At 39.5% G+C, this 22,794-nt stretch overlaps 1 pseudogene; it reads right to left on the reverse strand.

Annotated features, from left to right (window-relative positions):
• Nucleotides 1-12,224: 12,224 nt before the first annotated feature.
• On the reverse strand, nt 12,225-13,260 carry LOC101404156 (large ribosomal subunit protein uL3m pseudogene; annotated as a pseudogene).
• Between the last annotated feature and the right edge of the window lie 9,534 nt (nt 13,261-22,794).

Consider the following 22,794-nt stretch of genomic DNA (forward strand, 5'->3'; position numbering starts at 1 on the left):
TGTGAAATCCCCCTTGGAAGTGAAGGAAAAAAAGTGGGAAAGTTGTTTAAATCAAAATATGGGAAAAGGTGCTACTTAGTTGACAGATTCAAATGCTGCATATTCCCCATCCTGAGAACTCCTTTCTCCATTGCAGCAGTATGTGGCTGCAGGAGGTTGCTGTAGGATGTTTTTGGAACATCTTCCCTTATTTTTTCGGGAAGGGATGAAAGCTGTTGGATGCGGACGGGCAAGGGTTAGTGATGTGATACACAACTCTGGTGAGTGTAATCACTTCTTCCTTCTATGAATTACTCTGCTAACAGAGAGGCTGGAGATTCAGTTTAACACCCCCCCCCCCCCAGGGGAGGAGAGGAAGGACCCAAAATAGATAAGAGACATACCCAAGGTCAGGTAAGTTGCCTACTTGGACAGGGAGGAGATAGAGGAGAGGATCTCTGGCCATCTACCCTGCCGGGCAAAACAAACTGTGAGCTGAAACCTGCACTCGATTAATTGCATTGTTTTCACACCTTTGTATTTGTCTTCCCTTTGTTTTTAAAATAAACATTCCTGTGGATTTCTCTAACCATGTCTGGCTGATGTGCAGAGGAATAGGAGGTCCCACGTGGGGCGGGGTTTAAGGAATAAGCACTCCGGCACTGGAGTCTAGAGGTGGCGGCTGGACTTGGCGAGTTTGAAGATGAGGGTGGAAAGTGGACTTTGGAAGTGCTTTGGGAATGCTTCATCTTAGACAAGAGCTCACATGAGAACTTGGAGAACCTGCTTCAGCTTCTAATTTTACCATCCATCCACTGTGATCCCAGCAGCTTTGCTATTGTGGAGCTCATTTTCTTATCTGTGAAAAGTGGGAAATAATATTTGTGCTACCTATTTCATATCCAATGAGATTTTGTATGTGAAAGCATTCTCTTACCCACATACTAAAGAGAGCTATTAAAGACCATGCCTGATGGATGGTAATTAGTCTTTGGGTGATGAACATGGTGTAATCTACACAGAAATCGAAATATAATGATGTATCCCTGAAATTTATATAATGTTATAACCAATGTTACATACGTACATACATACATAAATAAATAGATAAATACCATGCCACCTGAACCAAATGCAAAGCAAGGGTATAGGCAAATGCTGGTGGTCAAGCATCCTCCTCTTGTATCTGTCCCTTCTTAGCAATGCGCAACTCCGGTCCCTGGTTTATTAATGACTTGTTCTGACTCAGACCTCTAGATCACCACCATACACATTACTATTATGACGACTTTATTTCTATCCTAAGCTGTCTTTGTGTTCATAGCACCTAACTCATAGCAGGAGCCCTGTAAATACGTGTGGATTAATATATGAAAATATTTTAATCGTAGAGAGTTCATCCAGAACTTTGAATGCCCCTCTAACAAACATTTCTATTTCTTTAAGCTGGTGTATAAAGTCATTTCTAAGAAATTCTTAGTGGTGAGATTAATGTGTCTCACCACAAATGGAGATTATTAAGACACTAATAGTCAGTTTATATTTATACTAGACTTATTTCAAAGAACATTATAAATTTTATGAATAAAGCCAGGACAGAGAAGCAACTGCAGACAAAGTGACTCTTTTGTGGCCTCTGACAACTGGCGGCTTTAAACAATGAAGGCCATTGTGTAAGAACTCCCTCCTGGGGTCATAGTAAGGATTAATTAGATTAAAATCTGCAAAGCGCTTTGAGTTTTTCTGAGAATTCTTTTATAAATAAAGATGGCACTAATTTTTTTTTAAAAAGTATCTTTGGATTGGTCCTTCCAGAACCAAATGTAACAAGTTCGCCTGCCTTTTAACTCCCTGTATTCCCTGCAGCAAAAAACTCAAGACTAGGCCAACCTAAATTATCTTTAATGGTTTAAAACTAAATACCAGAGCACACATGACTGAGCAGAATTTAGTACCCTAATCACAAAGATCTTAGTGTATGATTTATTTGACACAATAATGCCTCGTAATCACTATGCCACATGGTAATTAGATATAAATTACTACAATTATTACAGCTGCTTTATACTGACCAACGAAGTTTTATTCTCCTCTTTATTATTTATATTTTAATAACTCACATTCTGCCCACTTGAAAATAGGGTTTAAAGCAGGCTTCCCTTTAGTAGTTCTTCTTTATCTCCAAACATTGTAAATGTTGAAAGCTTTTCCTGATACCAGGTACTGTTTAATCCTCACTGTATGCACAGAAGCACATACAGACTCTAGATAAAAGACCAGAGTCTTTGATCCAACTCCAACAGCTGAGGTTCCTTGGGAACCCCTTCTCCTCAATCTCCTGGTCTCCTCTGATCCTAACCCTGTCCCCAGTGACCCACCCAGCCCATGCTGTCACCTCTTCTGACCCAGAAGGAGCCAATCTGCATATTCTGACTGGTGGGCTTGAGGCAGAAGACACTCTGGAGCAGGCCCAGGTGAGGTCTGGGGAACAGTAGGATAAGAGGCCCATTGTAAAGGAAGAACCTGTCTGACAGATAACCAACTATCCCGGTTTGCTTGAGATGGAGGGAGTTCCCAGGACATGGGACTTTCAGTTTACTAGGATGAGTTTACCTCGCAGCAAAAATAGATTCTGGAACCCTGATATTGGCTGGGTCTTTGCTGGGCAGGGAGCGAATCTTACCTGGGAAGGACACCTTGTTCCTTTTGGGCCCTGCAGCGCATTGTACTGAGTGTTCTCAGGGAATTCTCTGGACGTGACTCCTGTTACATTGAAACGGAAGAGGTCAGAGGTATCTGAGATGGAGGCCAGCCACACCTAGGTAGGGTCCCCAAGGCACCATGACCCTTTTAGAGCCACCAAGGTCTTAGGTCAGTTCTGTAGCTTTGCAGGTGTGGAAACCACCTCTGAGGATCAGGCTGGGGAAATCAGTGTATGCTAAGCAACTACCCCGAGGGACTGAGTAAATTACTCTGTGGTTGATACCCTAATTATCCTTGGGAATTCACCTTTCCTGTTCCCTTAGATGGCCCTTTCACAGGACCAGTGATATGAGAAATCAAGTTACGGTAGAGCTAGAGCAAAGGTGACCCGGAGTTTTAAATGGCGTTGTTTCCAGGACTCACGGCTGCTCCTGGCCTCCTGTGCTACTGTTTCTCTGCTGGGGTGCTCTTCCTCATCCTCAGCATTTGACTAACCTCCGTTCAGTCTTCAAACCCTGTGGATTCTACCCCATATCCCTCCTTCCCTCCCTCCCTTCCTCTTCCTTCTCCCTCCTTCCCTCCTTTCCTTCCTTCCTTCTGAAGGGGAGCAGAATACGCCACCCCAAAATATACCTCTTTGGCATATTGATTATTTTGAATTAAAGTTAACTGAGAAACAGCCAGTACAAGATGGACACTCTGACCCTCATTCGTCTCCCTGAAAACAGGAAGTACATCTCCCATGTGAAGGTATCCTCCCCATGACAGGAGGGTAGAAGGCACTCTTATCACCAGAGATTGGGAATACAAGGCCGAGAAGGCTATATAAACAAATCTCGTTACTTCCTCATTAATTTACTACCCCAAGCCGCAATGTCTTTGTCCTGTCAGTTTTTCACAAATTTATTGTTTCTTTGTCTAACAGGTATAAAAGCTGCCTGCTTTGGTCACTTCTTTGAGCCTCATATATTTGGGGCTCCTATACATACAAAATTAAATTTCTGTTTCTCTTGGGCTGGCCCCATGGCTTAGTGGTTAAGTGTGTGCGCTCCGCTGCTGGCGGCCTGGGTTCGGATCCCGGGCGCGCACCAACACACCGCTTCTCCAGCCATGCTGAGGCCGTGTCCCACATACAGCAACTAGAAAGATGTGCAACTATGACATACAACTATCTACTGGGGCTTTGGGGGGGAAAAATAAATAAATAAAATCTTAAAAAAATAAATAAATAAATTTCTGTTTCTCCTGTTAATCTGTCTTTTATCTAATAAATAAATGGCAAGCAATAGGATATATTGGAGCATATGAGGAAGCCATTTGGTATAAAACTAATTCGGCATGAGCTTGTTTTTCCAAAAGGGCCTGTCACCTTTGAACATGCATTGTATATCTGCTTTACTATGTCCCGGAGACAAGAACAAATGCCCTTAAGATAAGGATGCAACTTCCCCCACATTGGCACTTCCTTAAGGATAAGCATTTCTCCCTAGGCTAGGATTTGATTGCTGTGCTCATCCAACTGGGGACAACGGACCTGATACCTGTTGTGTCCATCAATCGCTATGCTGACAGGGCAATCTCGTGACTATTGTAAAAGGGACATTGCAATCCTATGTGATACATGCTCTTTGTTGGCATATAACTATGCTGTATACCCTACTTCTTTGGTGCCCTTCCTTCCTTGGGGAAGGAAGGCCCTGGGCTATGTGGTCCTCAAATTTGGCTCATAATAAACTCACCCAAATTTTGATTTATAGATTGATTATGGATTACTTGCGTTGACATATCAATTTAATTATTAGACTTGCCAAAGAACCTAGAAGGGAAAAGTTTTCCTCCTCTCCCCCTCCTTCCTTCTTTCTTTTCTTCAACAAATATTATTTGAATGCCTATCATATGCCAGTCATTGAATTAGGCACTGGAGCTATAGTGTTGAATAAGACAAAGTGTAGATGATATCCCATCCCCCCATAGTCCTGTATATACATCATAAATTCTAAATCTTTACCACTAATTTTTCCCTAGATTACATGCAGACTGTTGATATCTATATCTATATTTAATTTTTAAGTGAAAGTGCAAAATAATATAGCTTTTCTTCTCAGTTGAATTTTAGTCTAGTCTTCCTGAAATCATTCCCCAGGCCCCCATCAGGTGAAGTGTGCAGATAACTGACTCCATCTGTTGTGTACTGATTTTCATAGTCTAGGGCAGGAAATTCACTTAATATTATTCTTGCTACCTTTAGTCCTCCCAGTTGTGCTTAGTACTGAGTTGTGACCTCACAGCTCAGAGCCCTGTCTTCATTTTATAAATTGTTTGGATATTTTTATCCCAAAGTGTATTACTTTGCACTTGTTCCCACTAAAGCTCATTTGTCAGTTGTCTGACCACATGGTCAGATTTATAGGCTCTTCTGACTAGCCCAAGGATCAGCAAACTTTTTCTATAAAGGGCCAGGTAATAATTTCAGCTTTGCAGCAATACTCATTGTCAGTCGTAGTTATTTAACTCTGCCATTGTGTTGTGAAGGCAGCCAGAGACAATAGTAAATGAATAAGTATGGCTGTGTTCCCATAAAACCGTGTTTATAGACACTGAAATGTGAATTTCATATAATTTTCATGTATCACAAAATATTAGTCTCCTTTGGATTTTTTTTCCAACCTTATAAAAATGTAAAAACTGCTCTTAGCTCATGGGCTGCACCAAACAGGCACAGGCTGAATTTGGCTTGTGGGCTATAGTTTGCTGACCCTGATCTAGACTCATCACTAGTTGAAAGTGTCATTAGAGATTTTACTGCATACTCCCTCCTCCAGATCATTTGCACACATCTTAGTGAGCCCCTCCCATACAGATGCTTGAGGCTCTTTACTTGGTTCCATTAATCCCCACTTCCCAATGTACTATTAAGGCAGCAACATTTAAACAGCCTGACTGTCCTCATATAGCTGGGGAGTAACTGGGGTCCCAGAACCCACCAGAATGTTCTGTTTGTGGCTGCCCAAGCCTCCCAGTGCCTCCTGTTAAAATACCTTGGACTTTTCAGGATGGAAATCTGGCTGTGTCTCCACCTTCTTCCGCACCCTCAGCTCAGCCACTCTTAGCTGTAGCCACTCTGAACTTGCATTGTTTGGGGCTCTGACCACAGCCGTTGTATGTGCAGTTGCCTTATTTGGAATGCTTTTCTTCACTCCTTTACCTTCACACATGGCTTGCCCCAGTCACTTAGATTAATGTTAGTCCCCTTCCCCCCTTCCTCTCGTTGATGTCAATTCCATGGTTGCCTGACGCCTAAGTACCACTTGCCCAGATTCCCTAAGCGCACAAGACCCCACCTTCCTGATGAGAAGGGCACTGTTTCCTCTCTGAGAAATCCAAAATTAGAAACGTGACTATCACGCCCTTCATACATCTGCTGCCTTCCCAGGAGCTGTCACTTGGGCTCTCTCATGCCCTCCCCCACTGGACTCGACAGGCTCCACCCATTGTTTTTGCTTCTGAGCTAGTTCCTTATTGCCTCACAAAACATTCCAATCTCCTGCGACTTTTATTTCAGCCTCTCCTTTGGAAATCTGTCCAAGGTTCTCTTAAGGTCTCAAGGTGGATAAGATTAAGCAGTTCCCTTTTATCTATGTGTTATTTACTTCCTTAAAAATTAAATAAATTAGTCAAGTTTTCTCCTTAAAGATTCCATCTTGCCATCCTTCTCTGATGTTAATTTTAAGTGTTTAGCCTGCCTATTTCACAAGTAAACTGTAACTCCTAGGTTCCCTCCAGAGATTTCTTAATGATAAGAAATAATATCATGTAATAAAAATTATGATATTTTGAGCCCAGTATGTATCAAGCACTTGGCTAGGAACCTTACATACATTATTTAATCTAATCCTTATAACAACCCTGCATAGTAGACACTATTATCCCCATTTTGTACATGGGACAAATGAAATTTTTAAAATAATTTGTTCAAAGTCACACAATTAGAAAATGGTAGAGTCAAGATTTGCGTTCAGATTTCTCTCAGCCAAGTGCTCATCATCTTTTCACTCCGACATTTTCCTCTCTTCTTATGCTTGGTGGTTGGTAACGGTGGTGTGGAGGGCATGTGTGTCCCATTCTTTTCTAATCTCTTGGGTGAGCAGCCAGTTGTTAGGACTGGTTACGCATTTTGGCGAATGGTCCCTTAATGTCCTGTTAGAATTCTGTCAGAACTCAGGTAGGTCTTGAAGTATTATCTTTTCATTTAAACCACTCATCATTCATCCATCGATTCAACCAATATTTCTTAACAGGATGTCTTAGCCCTTTCGGGCTGCTATAACAAAATGCCACAGACTGGGTGGCATGTAAACAACAGAAATTTATTTCTCACAGTTATGGAGGCTTAGAAGTCCAAGATCAAGGCACCAGCATGGTCGTGTTCTGCTGAGGATTCTGTTCCTGGTGCATAGCCGGCAACTTCTCTCTGTGTCCTCACATGGTGGAAGGAGTCTCCTTTATAAGAGCACTAATCCCCTTCATGAGTGCTCCGCTCTCATGACCTAATTACCTCCCAAAGGCACCACCTTCTAACACCATCACATTGGGCATTAGGATTCCAACATGTGGATTTTAGAGGGACAAAAAACATTCAGACCTTACTAGAGGTTGTATACTAGACACTGTGCTGCATGCTGAACATGCCTTAGGCCAAAGAAGTGTGTCCTGGGTTTTTAAAATTAAGACATTGGGGAGTTAGTGGAAGAGGCATTTGGGGAGGGGGTGTGGAGGTAGAGAGAAGATGGAGAGAAAGGAAGGGGAAGAGAAGGACTTCCTGTGAAGTCACTGCCCTGGCCCCATGGGTCAGGAGGAGACCACTGAGTATGATGGGGAAGGTAGGGGAAGATTAATGAGATTCTTCCACACCAAGATAGAAGTCATGAAGTGGAACCAGCAGAATTTTGCCCTGGCATGAAATACTGCCTCTATTGGTGGTGCCTATGGTTTTCAGTTCCCTTCCCAACAAGCTGGTACTTTCCTAGCTCTCTGATGTTCTTGTTTACTCTTTTCCGTGCCAGCATAGATGTTACCTTTGCATTTTGTGTTCTCTGTATAGATAGAGTCCCTACCTATCTTGATAGCCAGATTTGCTACAGTGACCAACTGTTTTACTGTACAGAACGGGTTTACTTCATTTTACCCTTAGTTTTGTGTGTATGTATTTGTGTGTGCACAGTGTGTGCATGTGTACACAAGTATGTTTGGATTTGCTCATGTGAGAACTGAGGGGACCTGGATTGTTGTAGTTCAATCATTAAAGTCATGTTCAGACAGAGGGAACTTGGTGACCAGAGGAGTCCTCACAGTGGCATTTACCTTAGTGAGTTCGTTGTGCATCAGAGCAGAAAGTTGATTTTGTTGAGAATGCATTCACCTCTCATTAACCTGGCTCACAGAGACTAATAACTACAAAGCAGAATATTGTGGGTATGTAAGAAAGTGTACATATATTTTAGAAATCCATACTGAAGTAAGTGGAGGTGAAATGACTTGGGTCTAGCATTTGCTTTAAAATATTTTAGTTTTTGAAAGTACAGGAAAGTGAAGCAAGTATGGGAAAATTTTGATAATGATTGAATCTGGTTAATGGGTATTTTATACTATTCATTGTATATTATATAAGTTATATATATTCGTTATACTATTTTCTCTACTTCTGTGTGTTTGAAATTTTCTTAATGTAAAATCTAAAAATATATTGGGCCAGCTGGTGGCGTAGTGATTAAGTGTGCACACTCCGCTGCAGCAGCCCAGGGTTAGTGGGTTAGGATCCTGGGCACGCACCCACGCACTGCTTGTCAAGCCATGCTGTGGCGGCGTCCCATATAAAGTAGGGGAAGATGGGCAGAATGTTAGCCTAGGGCTAATTTTCCTCAGCAAAAAGAGGAGGATTGACATCGGATGTTAGCTCAGGGCTAATCTTCCTCACCAAAAAAAATAAAAAATAAAAATATAAAGAAAATGACAATAATTTACAGAGAGAAGTAAAATAATCCAGTTACCTGGATGTTCAAGTTACCTTAACCAGGAATACAGCATGGAAAGCTAATTTGATGCTGGGTACACCTGGAATCCTAGCAAGGGGAGTTAGCTACAGGATCCAAGCTTATAATGGCTCCATGCTCTGGGGTCATTTCCACCAAGGAGATCTATCTCCACCTAGGAGATGGGGCCTGGCAGGGCTCCCATCCCTCAGACTTGCTTGAAAAGACATTGGCTTTCCCTGAGCTGCCCTAGGCTAGATAGAAGCTTGATCTTCTAGCTCCTTGTCCAGTGCTCTTCTAGGACTCTGTCTAAATCCAGAGTTTCACCTCACTACTATCTTGCTATAATTACTATCATTTTTGTAACATGCCAATGTGTACCGCGAAAGATTACTGCCCCATTAACCATACAAAATAACTGAACCATCTGTTTCTGTTTCCACATCTTTCTCCAAAAACAATTGATTTGATCTTTGCTTACTAAATTACAACTTCAATATAGTCCCACCTCCCTAAGAATACTCCCAGAGCATCTTTCAGTGTCCCCAAACTCTTCATTTACTCATTTACAGCTTCCTCCTTTGCTCCGATAGATAACTGATTCCCTCCTTTGCATTTAACATTTTCTAGAATAACCTTACAGGACAGCTTATTCTCTCATTTCAAATCTTGAGGGGCACTCACAGTGTTTCCCTCCCCATCCCAACCCTCAGATAGAGCTGTCCATTATCTGGCACATAGCATGGTTAAAGCCTAACCACCCCAACACCACCAGGAACAAGCCTGTAGTCTGACAAAATCAGACTTATTGACTCACAGCAAGGGCGTGCACTCCAGAACTGTGAAGTGCTGCCCTTGACAAGAGAGCTCTAGCAGCTGTATTTTCATGGAAGTGTTTAGAATAATCACAGAACAAACTTTCCTCATGAGTCTACGAATGAGCTAGTGCAAGAGAGATCATTTTTAGATAAGGAAAGCTAAATTCAAGAGAGCAGAGTGAGGGCTCCAGAGCCTTCTGGGTCTGAGCTCTCTCATGTGACTCTTGTGCCCTGGGGTTGTGGAAGTAACCTAGGGCAATGACACATTCCTCTCTGCAGCCAGGAGCTGTTCTCTCCCCTTCTGCTCTTCTGTCTCAGGATCTACTTCCAGGGACTGTCTCAAAGACTTAGACATCTGATGCCTAACCCATGGGCTTCTCCCATCACACTCCCCATCCCCATGTCAGGCACTTAAATCCTGTTCCAAGGGGGTTGGTGCCTCTATTGCTACCACCAGTGGCAACAGGCATCTATTTCTTCTGCTTCCGGCTTTTGGTTTTGGTTTAGGACCTCTTATCCTTGGGATACGTGACAGACCCTGCTAACTCAACTGCTGGTTCAGCTTCCGCTCCTGCTGGCACCACCATTCTTTCAGATCTCTTAGGGGCCGAAACCTGAGCACAAGGCGAGGATTCCTGACCTGGCGGCCTGACCTGTCTGCCTTGTTTGCCCAGCACCAGCTCCAGGAATGACAGAGATGGCTAAAGGGAAAGGTATTAATAATACCTCTGTGGTTTACAAAGCATTTTCAAAGGCATGATTTAATTTGATCCTCTTTCAGGTCTGTGAGATAGTTATTATTCCTATTTGAAGAGATAAGAAACTAGGGCACCGAAAGGTTAAGTAATGTGTTTAGGGTCACAAAGCTAATTGGCAGCAGGACCATGATGTGAACTGAGATATTCCGTATCCTGGAGGAGGTTATCTATAGCTAAATCCAAGTTATTACTAAACTACTGTATTTCTATGATTAAAATATTATTTGTAGCAACCAAGTTGTGTTACCACAAAAGATGACTCATTATTAGCAGCAGGCTGAGATTGTTCAATAACCAAATGCCATGTTTCATTTTCATCTATGTCTGAATTTACTGATTTGAACCAGACATTCCTAATTTTTCATCATGAGGAGTTAATAGATAATATCTATAGTTGATAAACCAAGAAAAAGTATAAATACATTATATACAGTTTCAGTGGTAATCAACAGTAAAACTTAAAACAGAAACTGTTAATAAAACCTCTGAATAATGGGTGTGGGAGTGGTGGGGTTGGTGGGGATGGGTGGTGGGAGATTTTTGTTTCTCATTTCAGACACTTCTTAACAGTCTGAACTTTTAAAACATGTGCAAGTATTACTTCTATAAATAAAGACGTTTAAAAATAGAAAAAAAGAAATGAAATAAAATGAAAAGTATCCCATCAATGAGTGATTGCTTAAATAGTCATATGTAATACTATGCAGCTAATAGAAAAAATGAGGTACGTCTATACAATTTTAAGTAAGAGGAAAAAAATTGCAGAATGGTATGGTTAGGATAATACCATTTATTTCAAATATCATATGTGTGTGTGCATGTGCTTGTGTGTGTGTGTGTGTGTGTGTAGGTATATGTGCATACCAAACTGGGAGGATACATATCAAAATGATATCAAAGTATAGGGATACATATCAAAGTGGTATCAAGGTGAGGAGGAGAGAAAAACTTTTATTATTTACATTCTACTCTTCCATATACTGTTTCATTTTTTTCAAGGAGCACGCTTTGAATATGAATGTATATGGAATATTCTGCAGGTTCAAAGCTACAGTGATTCTGAGTGTTGCCCTTTTCTTTTCTACCTTGGAAGAGGCATGTGTGATTGTACTGTGTTGTGTACAATGGTCAGGATCTTACGCTGAGTTGTAGTGAGGAAATTCACTGGTTCTCTGCTCCTTAGTATTGTTGTAAAAGGGAAGTTTGTGAATTGAATTGTTCCTCTCTTGTGTCTTAACATCACCACAGAGCTGACCAAAAGTCTGATTCGTGTTTCTTTTTATATTGTTAGATTTCCTTCCTCTGCTTGGTTTTGAGCAATTGTCACCAAGAGTGTGTGGGATTTAAGTCCCCAAATCCAGTATCTGATGATTGTAACAAGGTATCCATCCCACAATTTGGAGTCCTGGACTTGGGGTCTTGACTAACCCTAATATGTGTTAGAATCCTTTTGAAAATTCAGTTATTTTTGTATTTTATTTTATTGTGAAAAGAACACAACATAAAATTTATCTTCTTAACAAATTTTTGTGTTCAATATATTATTGTTGACTATAGGTACAATGTTGTACAGCAGATCTCTAGAACTTACTCATCCTTTTTTAAAGAAAAAACGTTAAATTTATAAACACCTTAAGATAACTTGGAAAACATGTAGTAAAAAAGAATTAATCCCACAAATTACAAAGATTTTGTTAATATGCAAACTGCTGGCCCATCTAAATTTGGCATATCCAATCTAACCACTTAACTGATTTAAGTGGTAATTTTTCTAACAAAATTCAATTGGAGGATGAGTGATATATTTATGCCCTTGACAAAGATGACAAGTGTGGTATTGTTGTGACTAAGAAAGGAGGATATAATTCCTGGTTATCTTGTTGTTCTGGCTCATCAAAGCTCACAGAATGGATGAGATTCTGCCATGTCCAATGAGGCTAGGCAAATGTAATAGTAGGTGCATGGGGTTGACACATGTTTTCATCATACCAATTTTCTGATTGTTCCTCTTTATCTCCCTCAGGAAAATACATAAAGAATGGTAGATTTTTACAGAAATCCTTGTATGCAGGCAGTTCAGAATCTCTGGTTGTTACTGAGCAATTTTTATGTCCACGTACAGAGCCATTTACATAGATTATATTGTGCTTTGTGTTTATTCTCAACACTTTAAGTCCATATGCTGTCCTATCTCTGCTTCCCATTTGTCTAGGCATTTTAGTTCCAGGCCAGACTTTGGCAACATCACTGGTTGAAATAGCTCCAGATCTCCTGTGGGTTTTTGTTTGACCGTGAGTAGGAGGCTTGCCTTTAAATCTCCATCTTTTCATGGTGTCTTGAAGACCTTTACCAATAGTTTTTGCTGCGACATTCACATACTGTCCTGGGTGAAAATGAGCAGCAAAAAGAGGAGTGCCTTGCTTAATTACAGCATTATGTGTTACACAAAACATATTAACTTTCTGTTCTGGCAGCAATCCAAGTTCTCAGTAAATTTCCAATATGGATGTAGATTTACAGAAATGTGATACAGTTTTTCCTCCTACAGTTAGGGCTGCCATTTGTCCATTATGCTTTTCCTTTGGAGTATATTTTAGGTTGTGACAGTCTTGTATCTGAAGTAATGTGACCATGTGCTTTTGACCATCCTTGGCCATGAAGGCATCATGCCCAGCTTCAGTGTGATAAGGCCTACACTAGAGGAGCCTGGTTCCCCAGGCCATGGTCCATCTTTCAGAGGACACAGTTTACTTGCTAATTGGGCTTTATTTTCATCAGAGACCAACTGCTTAACAAATGAGACATTTTCTTTACTTAGATGCCGAGCCTACCAAGTACCACTCTTGCCATGGAGACTTCTAATCAAAGCCAGATGTTTGTTCTATTCCCCAAGTCCTGGGCAGGACCCAGGCTGCCTGAGCTGAGGCCCAGTACCTGGACGCTGGCCTGAGTCTACAGATTCCAGCCAGGCATGGAGTGGCTGAGGAGGGCTCAGCCTGCCACTCTCTTTCAGGGCTTCCCCGCCACGCGTCAGACCTCTGGGAGCCACCCAGCTGACAGGCTGCCAATTGGAGCTTAATCCTCTTGCTTAACTGAAACTTTCTGCCTGTTGATTAGTAACTTCCCATTCCTTTACCCCCAGCACCTGGCAACCACCATTCCACTCTGATTATATGAATTTGACTATTTTAGATACCTGATATAAGTGGAATCATGCAGTATTTGTCTTTCTGTGACTGGCCTATTTCACTTAGCATAATGTCTTCAAGGTTCATCCATGTTGTTGCATATTGCAGAATTTCCTTCTTTTTAAAGGCAAAATAGTATTCCACCGTATGTATGCACCACATTTTCTTTATCCATTTATCTGTCATTGGACATTTGTTTCTACATCTTTGCTATTGTGAACATCATTGCTTTGCAATGAACTTATTAGATAATTATTAGAACTATTACATAGAAGTCCTAATAACTTTGAGATCCTGATTTCAATTCTTTTAGATAAATTCCCGGAAGTGAGATTGCTGGATCATGTGGCAGTTCTATTTTTAATTTTTTCAGGAACCTCCAAACTGTTTTCCATAGCAGTTGTACCATTTTGTATTCCCATCAGTTGTGTGCAAGTTTCAACTTCTCTACAATCTCACCAATGCTTGTTATCTTTTATATTTTTGATAATAGCCATCCTGACAGGTGTGAGGTGATATCTCATTGTGGTTTTGATTTGCATTTCCATGATGATTAGTGCCGTTGAACATTTTTTCGTATACCTGTTGGCCATTTGTATGTTTTCTTTGGAGAACTGTCTATTGAAGTCCTTAGCCCATTTTTTAAATCAGATGATTAGCTTTTTACTATTTTACTATTAGCTTTTTACTATTGAGTTCTAGGAGGTCCTGATATATTTTGGAGATGAACCCCTTATCAGATATTTGGTTTGCAAATATTTTTTCCTACTCCAGAGGTTGCCTTTTCAACCTATGATTATTGATGGTTTCCTTTGCTGTGCAGAAACTTTCTAGTTTGATGTAGTCCCATTTGTTTGTTTTCGTTTTTGAACCCTATGTTTTTGGTGTCATATCCATGAAATCATTGCAAAGACCAATTTCATGAAGCTTCTCCCTATGTCTTCTTCTAGGAGTTTTCTAGTTTCAGATCTTACATTTAAGTCTTTAATGTATTTTGAGTTGATTTTTGTGTAAAGTGTAAGATAAGGGTCCAATTTCATTTTTTTGCATGTGGATATCCAGTTTTCCCAAAAACATTTGTTGAAGAGACTATCCATTCTCCATGTGTATTCTTGGCATCCTTGTCAAAGATCAGTTGACTGTGTATGTATCAACTCTCTATTCTGTTCCATTGGTCTATATGTCTGTCGTTATGCCAGCACCATACTGTTTTGATTACTGTAGCTTTGTAGTATATTTTGACACAAGGAAGTGTGATGCCTGTAGCTTTGTTCTTTCTCAAGATTGATTTAGCTATTCATGGTCTTTTGTGACTCCATATGAATTTTAGAATTTTTTCTATTTCTGTAAAAAATGTCATTGGGATTTTGATAGGAATTGTATTGAATCTGTGGATTGCTTTGGGTGGTATGGACATTTTAACAATATGAACAATATTCATGAATATGAGATATCTTGTTTAATATCTTTCATCACTCTTTTGTAGTTTGCAGTATACAAGTCTGTCACCTCCTTAGTTAAGTTTATTCCTAGCTATTTTATTCTTTTTGGTGCTGTTGTAAATGGGATTGTTTTCCTAATTTCCTTTTCCGATAGTTCATTGTTAGTGTACAGAAATGCAACTGATTTTCATATGTTGATTTTGTATCCTACAACTCTATTGAACTCGTTTATTAGTTATAACAGTTTTTTTTTAATGAAGTTTTTAGGGTTTTCTGTATATAAGGTTATATCATCTGAAAATAGGGAAAATTTTACTTCTTCTGTTCTGATTTGGATGTCTTTTATTTCCTTTTTTGCCTAATTGCTCTGGCCAGGACCTCCAGTACTATGTTGAATAAAAGTGGTGAGAGTGGATATCCTTGTCTTGGTCCTGATCTTAAAGGAAAAACTTTCAGTTTTTCATTGTTGAGTATGATGTTTGCTGTGGGTTTTTCATATATGGCCTTTATTATGTTGAGGTAATTTTTTTCTATTCCTACTTTGTTGAGAGTTTTTTTTTCCCGCTGAGGAAGATTTGCCCCTGAGCTAACACCTGCTGCCAATCTTCCTCTTTTTTTCATATGTGAGCCGCTGTCACAACATGGCCACTGACAGATGAGTGGTGTAGGTCCACGCCCAGGAACTGAACCTGGGCCACCAAAGCAGAGTGTGCCAAACTTAACCACTAGGCCACCGGGGCTGGCCCGAGAGTTTTTTATTGTGAAATGGTGTTGAATTTTGTCAAATGATTTTTCTGCATCTAGTGAGATTATCATGTGATTTTTATCCTATATTCTGTTAATGTGGCATATCACATTAAGTGATTTTCACATGTTGAACCATCCTTGCATCCCAGGGATAAATCCCACTTGGTCATGGTATGTGATCCTTTTAATGTGCTGTTGGATTCAGTTTGCCAGTATTTTATTGAAGGTTTTTGCATCTATATTCATCAGGGATATTGGCTTGTAATTTTCTTTCTTGTGATGTCTTTGTTATCAGTAATGCTGGCCTAATAAAACGAGTTTGGAAGTGTTCCCTCCTCTTTAATTTTTTGGAAGAGTTTGAGAAGAATTAGTGTTAATTCTTCTTTAAATGTTTGGTGGAATTCACTAGACTAGCCATCTGGTCCTGGGGTTTTCTTTGTTGCGAGGTTTTTGATTATTGACTCAATCTTCGTACTAGTTACAGATCTGTTCAGACTTTCTATTTCTTCATGATTTAGTCTTGGTAGGTTTTATGTTTCTAGGAGTTTATTCATTTCTTCTAGTTTATCCAGTTTGTTGGTATATAATTGTTCGTAACAGTCTTTTATGATCCTTCTTATTTATGTGGCATCAGTTGTAATGTCTCTTCTTCCATTTATGAGTTTATTTATTTGAGTCTTCTCTTTTTATCTTACTTAGTCTATCTAAGGGTTTGCCAATTTTATTTCTTTTCAAAAAATCTACTCTTAGTTTTATTGATTTTCTTATTGCTTTTCTGTTTCCTATTTCATTTATTTCTGCTCTAATTTTTGTTATTTCCATCCTGTTGCTAACTTTGTGCTTAGTTTGCTCTTCTTTTTCTAGTTCTTTGAGGTGTAAAATTAGGTTTATTTGATATCTTTTTTTTTTTTTTTTTTTTGCTGAGGAAGATTAGCCCTGAGCTAACATCTGTGCCCGTCTTCGTCTGTTTCGTATGTGGGGCACTGCCACAGCATGGCTTGATAAGCGGTGTGTAGGTCTGCTCCTGCGATCCAAACCTGCAAACCACAGGCCACTGAAGTGGAGTGCGTGAACTTAACCACCACACCGCCGGGCTGGCCTCCTTTTTTTTTTTTTTTAAATATAGGCATTTATTGCTATTAAATTCTCTTTTAGTACTGCTTTTGCTGCATCCTGTAAGTGTTAGTATGGTGTGTTTTCATTTTCTAATTTTCTTTTTGATTTATTCTTTGACCCAATGGTTGTTCAAGAGTGTGTTGTTTAATTTGCACATATTTGTGAATTTTCCAGTTTTCCTTTTGCTGTTGATTTCCAGTTTTATTCCTTTGTGGTTGGAAAAGATACTTGATGTGATTTCAGTCTTCTTATATTTGTTAAGACTTGTTTTGTGACCTGTCATATGATCTAACCTGGAGAAAGATCTGTGTGCCTTTGAGAAGAATGTGTATTCCATTGCTGTTGGGTGGAATGTTCTATATGTATCTCTTAGGTCCATTGGGTCAATAGTGTTATTCAAGTCCTCTGTTTCCTTATTGATCTTCTATCTGGATGTTTTGTCTATTATTGAAAGTGAGGTATTGAAGTCTTCTTCTATTATTATATTGCTATTTATTTTTCCCTTCAGTTTTGTCAGTTTACTTTGATATATTTAGGTGCTCTGATGTTGGGTACATTTGTATTTATAATTGTTATATCTTCCTGATGTAGTGACTCTCCTCATTATATAATGTCCTTCTTTGTCTCTTGTTTGTTTGTTTGTTTATTTATTTATTTATTTATTTATTTATTTTTCCCCCAAAGCCCCAGTAGATAGTTGTATGTCATAGCTGCACATCCTTCTAGTTGCTGCATGTGGGATGTGGCCTCCGCATGGCCGGAGAAGCGGTGCGTCGGTGCGTGCCTGGGATCCGAACCCGGGCTGCCAGTAGTGGAGCGCATGCACTTAACCACTAAGCCACGGGGCGGGCCCTCTTTGTCTCTTGTGACAGTGTTTTATTTAAAGTCTATTTTGTCTGATGTAAGTATAGCTACCCTTGCTCTCCAAGAATCCTGCTGTTATGTAAGAAGTCCAACTACCCTGAGGCCACTGTGTTGATGCTCTAGTCAACAGTCCCCACTTAGTCTGTCTTTTAGCCAAGATACTAGATGTATGAATGAAGCCATATTGGACCCTCCAGACCACTCCATCTGCCAGATGAATGCCAACTATCCTCCATCAATGCCTCATGGAACAGATTTCTCCAGCCTAATCCTGCTTAAATTCATGACCCATAAAATTGTTTTGGGGTGGTTTGTTACACAGCAATCACTAACCAGAATAGGGAACATTGACTCCTGTTATCTCCATTTCAGCCCAACTTTTGGGCAGATTAAGCACAATTATGGAGCCAGTTTATCTTCCTTTACTCCTTTTTTTTTCCTTTCTTTGTGCTGAACTTTAGATATAAAAAAAATTCTAATCCTTTTGATTATTAACAATAAATATACCTATATTTTTACCTGGTTGTGATCCATTTATACTTATTATTTTCTTCTCCTTTATAATTTAATTTTATTTGATATTTTCATTTTATCAGTAGTTATCTGGTCTGTTTTAAACAGCTATATCATATTCTAGATGTCATGTTAGGCTTAACATCCCTTTTTTGTTGGGTTTTGAAGGGTTTTTACTCCCAGTTTGGGGTGTTTCTCCTCAGACTGCTCATTCTTGTCAATATCCTTGTCCTCTTCCTTGGGCATATAGCTTGCAGTTAGGTGGGGCCTCTGGCCAATAAAACATAAACAAAGTGATATGTGCCATGTCTATGCCCACCCCATAAAAAGTACAAGTAATCCTCACTTTTCCAATCTCTCAGGTAAATAGAGAGTACTCTGAGCATCTAGAGGAAGGCACAGACATACAATGAAGGAGCCTGGGCCTCTGATTGACCATGTGGAGCAGAGCCCCCACAACCTGCTGACCTCCACAGAACTTTATGATGAAAGAGAAGTAAACTCTCATTTGGTTAAGACTTGGAGATTCTAGGGTGCATCTATTATAGCAGCTAGTATTATTTACCTTAACTAATATGGGTATCGTAAATGCCTCTGCTACGATCATGTGCATTTACCCAGCTGATAGAGTAGGACAGTAATTACTACTGACTTCTTCAAGTAATTACTACATTTTTGTTTGTTTCATTTCCAGTAAGTTAATTTCAGGGATCCTGCTAGCATTTTAGGATTTTGAAAGAAAAATTTCACTGGCTTGTCAAAGCTAAAGCTCTATAGTGTCTATACGTAAAACAAACAAACCTTGAATTATAAATTTGTGTTTTAAAAATAGGGCTGTTAGTTGGAGTTAGTGTAGAACAGAGATACTTGTGTGTCCTCTGAGGTCAGACAGTCAAGTGTTTCTACCATTCATTAGTTAGTTCATTCATTCATTTATACAATCAATATATTCTAGACATTGAAAACCCAAAGATAAATGAAACAGATTCACTGCTTTTAACTATGGCATGTACAATCGTGTATTTGCTTGGGTGATCATGGGCACATTGCTAACCTCTTTGAGCTTTAGTTATTCCATTTGTAAAATGAAGACAATCTTATCATTATATATTCACTTCTAGGGTTCTGCTGGGGCCTAAATGAGATTAACCATGTAACACAGTGCCTGTCATATACTAAGTACTCAATAAATATCACTTTGTCTTTTTTTTCAAAAATGTTTTCTAACCATTCTTGGTAGCTGGGTAGTTAAAGATAAAGATTTCCAAAAAGGGACGCTTAGCTTTAACTCTGCCCTCAAATAGGCAGCACCAGAACTTCCTTGCTGTCTTCTTGCTGAGGAACTTCTGTGCACTGGGACTACTGAGTCAACAACATTCTGCACAAAAAGAGTTTTGTGAGAATATTCATAGGTATTCATCATTTCTCTTAGGTAAGTACCTAGGAGTGGAATTGCTGCGATAGATATATGTTTAACTTGGTAAGAAACTGCCAGTTATACAAAGTTTTTATGCCTTTTTATATCTCCATTAGGAAAGTATGAAGGATCACTCTTCATCCTCACCAACGTTTAGTGTTGTTAATTTTGTTTTCATTTAATTTTGATGAATTCCACTTTATCTATTTTTCTTTTTTTGGGGTTGTATCTAAGAAATCATTGCCTGATCCAAAGTCACAAATATTTAAACCTATATTTCCTTCTAAGAGTTTTATAGCTTTAGCTCTTACATGTAGGTCTATAACCTGCTTTGAGTTAATTTTTGTGTATGGTGTGAGGTAAGGGTCCAAACTGATTCTTTTGCATGTGGTTAGCCACGTGTCCTAGCATCATTTGTTAAAAAGGCTATTCTTTTCCCATTGAATTTTGTTGGTCCTTTTGTGGAAAAGCAATTGACCACAAATGTGTGGGTTTATTTCTGAACTCTCAATTCTATTCCATTGATTTATAGGTCTATTCTTGTGCATAGTTTTCATTGGAGTAATTCATTATAGTTCTAACTTGCATGTAATTTCTTTCTTTCTAATGACTAATAATTGCCCTAGAAAGTTCCCTCATACCTATTCCAGTCAGTCAATCCCTGTCCTTACCCCCAGAACTAACCACTGCTTTGATTAGTTTCTACCATAGATCAGTCTTTCCTGTTCTAGAATTTTATGTAAAAGGAATCACAGAGTATATACTCTTTAGTGTAGGCTTCTTTCACTCAGCATAATGTTTTTGAGCTTCATCCATGTTATTGATACACATATTAATAGTTTGTTCCTTTCGGAAGAAATTTTTACTACAAAGATTTTCTAATTTATTTCAACTTACTTCTTTTTCATGTAATTTGTATTTGAAAAATTCTAGCCTGCTAGCTTATTTTTTATATTTCTTATCCAATTGCTGACTCCTTTAATTTTTGGTACAGTTTTAAGTCTGTCCTTTTCTGGTCTCTAACTTTTTGCTTATTCCTGGTTTTTATCATGCCCATGTAGTTGCCTCCTTAGAGTTCCTTGAAGGCTTGACCATAGTCAAGGGTCATTTTCTTATTTCTTTTGTCGGGGAAGATCGAGAATCCCCCTCCGCCCTTTCCCTTAAGGTTCTTATGGCTGGCCAAATAATTAAAAGACAGGTTAGCAGGAGAAAATAATACCAACTTTAATAACATGTATACATGGGAGAAAATCAGAAATGAGGAGCTCGTCATTCTGTCTAAGCTGCTTGCTTAAGTATTGTAGCTAAAGGCGTGGAAGGTGTTGGGGGCTAGTGGTTTGGGATTTCAGAGGGGAAGAAGACAGTTCACATGGAGATAGAAATGCAAATGTTTTTCTGACAACTCTTTTCAGGGCCACCTATAGAGAATACGGCCAGGGAGAGACAGAAATTTTGATAAAATGGGCTTGGTGCCTTTCCTATCTTTCCTATTGCAGCATCTTATTTTACATTATACTACAGCCATCATATGATACTGACTCCTTCCTGAAACAGATCTTCTATGTGAAACTCTTTAGGCGGTTTGGGAGGGAAAACTCAAATGTTCTTCCTAAGTCTTCTGAGTCTTTATTGTCTTCAGCTCGAAATAATCCACATACCAGAGTGGTGCATCTTGGGGTGGCCTGCCTTGAGCACCATCACTTTCAAAGCTCATATACATTGCCATCTTTTTTTACTAACTTGCTTATTTAGGTGTGTATTTATCCAAACATCCTATTTTTTCCTACCTTAGATTATAATTTTGCTGTCGGGTTATTCAAATACACACTTAGTTTAGAATACCTACTGGTCTCTGGAAAATTTGCCAAAATTATTCATGGTATTTGGGGAAGCACTTTAGATATGGAAGGAACCCAATTCCCTCTCTGCTCTTTTTTTCCCCAGATGCCTTTAACTTTGCAGATGAGTCTAGAAGCATTAGTTGCAAAGGTATGTATTTGCCTCTCTGATTACACAAAAGAATAGAATGCACAAAGAAGCCAAAGTGAGCTTGTGCTGTTCTGAGGAATAACTTTCATGCAATCTGCAGATACTAGGTTCCATTAGAAAGTCAATACTCCCTCTCCACCCCTGCTGCTGCCAATAACTAAAGCTGCTGAAGAAGAGTGAGTTTGTGGTACAATCTCCCCACCTTTTCTACCTTTCTTTACTCTGAACTCTCAGTGTCCTCTGGCTCCTGTCTTTTCCGGCCTTTCTTTTATTTTCCCAAATAAAGCCTGCCTTACAGAATTGTCAAATCAGCTCCTCTGTCAGCACTGCCCTTGGTGCCTGCTCCTCTTCCTTTATTCCTCTGTGCACAAGCCTCTCCCAGCCCAGCCCCCAACCCTCAGTCAGGGTTCAACCAGAGAAACAGGACCAGTAAGAGATATATAATAAGAGATTTATCACAGGGAATTGGCTTACACCATTGTGGTCACTGGCAAGGCACGCTGATAGGGTAGGCCATCAGGAGGGGCAGACTGGGACTCTTGGGCACCAGCTGAAGCTGTTATCCACACAGGAATTTCTTTTTCTTCAGAGAATCTTCAGTTCTGCTCTTAAAACCTTTTAACTCATTGAATCAGGCCCATCCAGACTATCTAGGATAATCTCTCTTACTTCAGGTCTACTGATTATGGATTTAATTCAAATTTACAAAATAGCTTCACTGTAACACCTAAATTACTGTTTGATTGAATAACTGAGGACTATACTCTAGCCAAGCTGACATATAAAACTGACTACTGCACCCTATTTCCTTTAAGATTTGGCTTTTACATACTGGCTTAATTGGTAATTAAAATGTTAATTGATGGAAGCTGAATGCTTCCCATGGGTATTTTCATTTTATGAAGAAATCTTCAAGAACCAAAGGAATGAAACAATAATGAGATAAAAATAGCTGAAGTATGTGTGAGTTGGGGTGGGGCAGGGATGGGAATGAAAATCACTGCTTATTCAAAAGGCCAGGACTGCCCACAAGTATGGTCACTCCTTCTCATTGTTCCACATCTCCCCCTCAATCTCCTCGTATATCAACCATTCCTAATCTTTTATTTTATCTCCACATATTCCTCCACCACCTCCACCAACATATCTACCCAACACCTCCCCATGACCACCTCCAGGTTTCCTTTGTCGACGCAAATAATCCATAATCAATCTATAAATCAAAATTGGG

This window comes from Ceratotherium simum, chromosome 3 (genome assembly GCF_057802395.1).
Source record: "Ceratotherium simum simum isolate JZ-2026a chromosome 3, ASM5780239v1, whole genome shotgun sequence".
Lineage (NCBI taxonomy): Eukaryota > Metazoa > Chordata > Mammalia > Perissodactyla > Rhinocerotidae > Ceratotherium > Ceratotherium simum.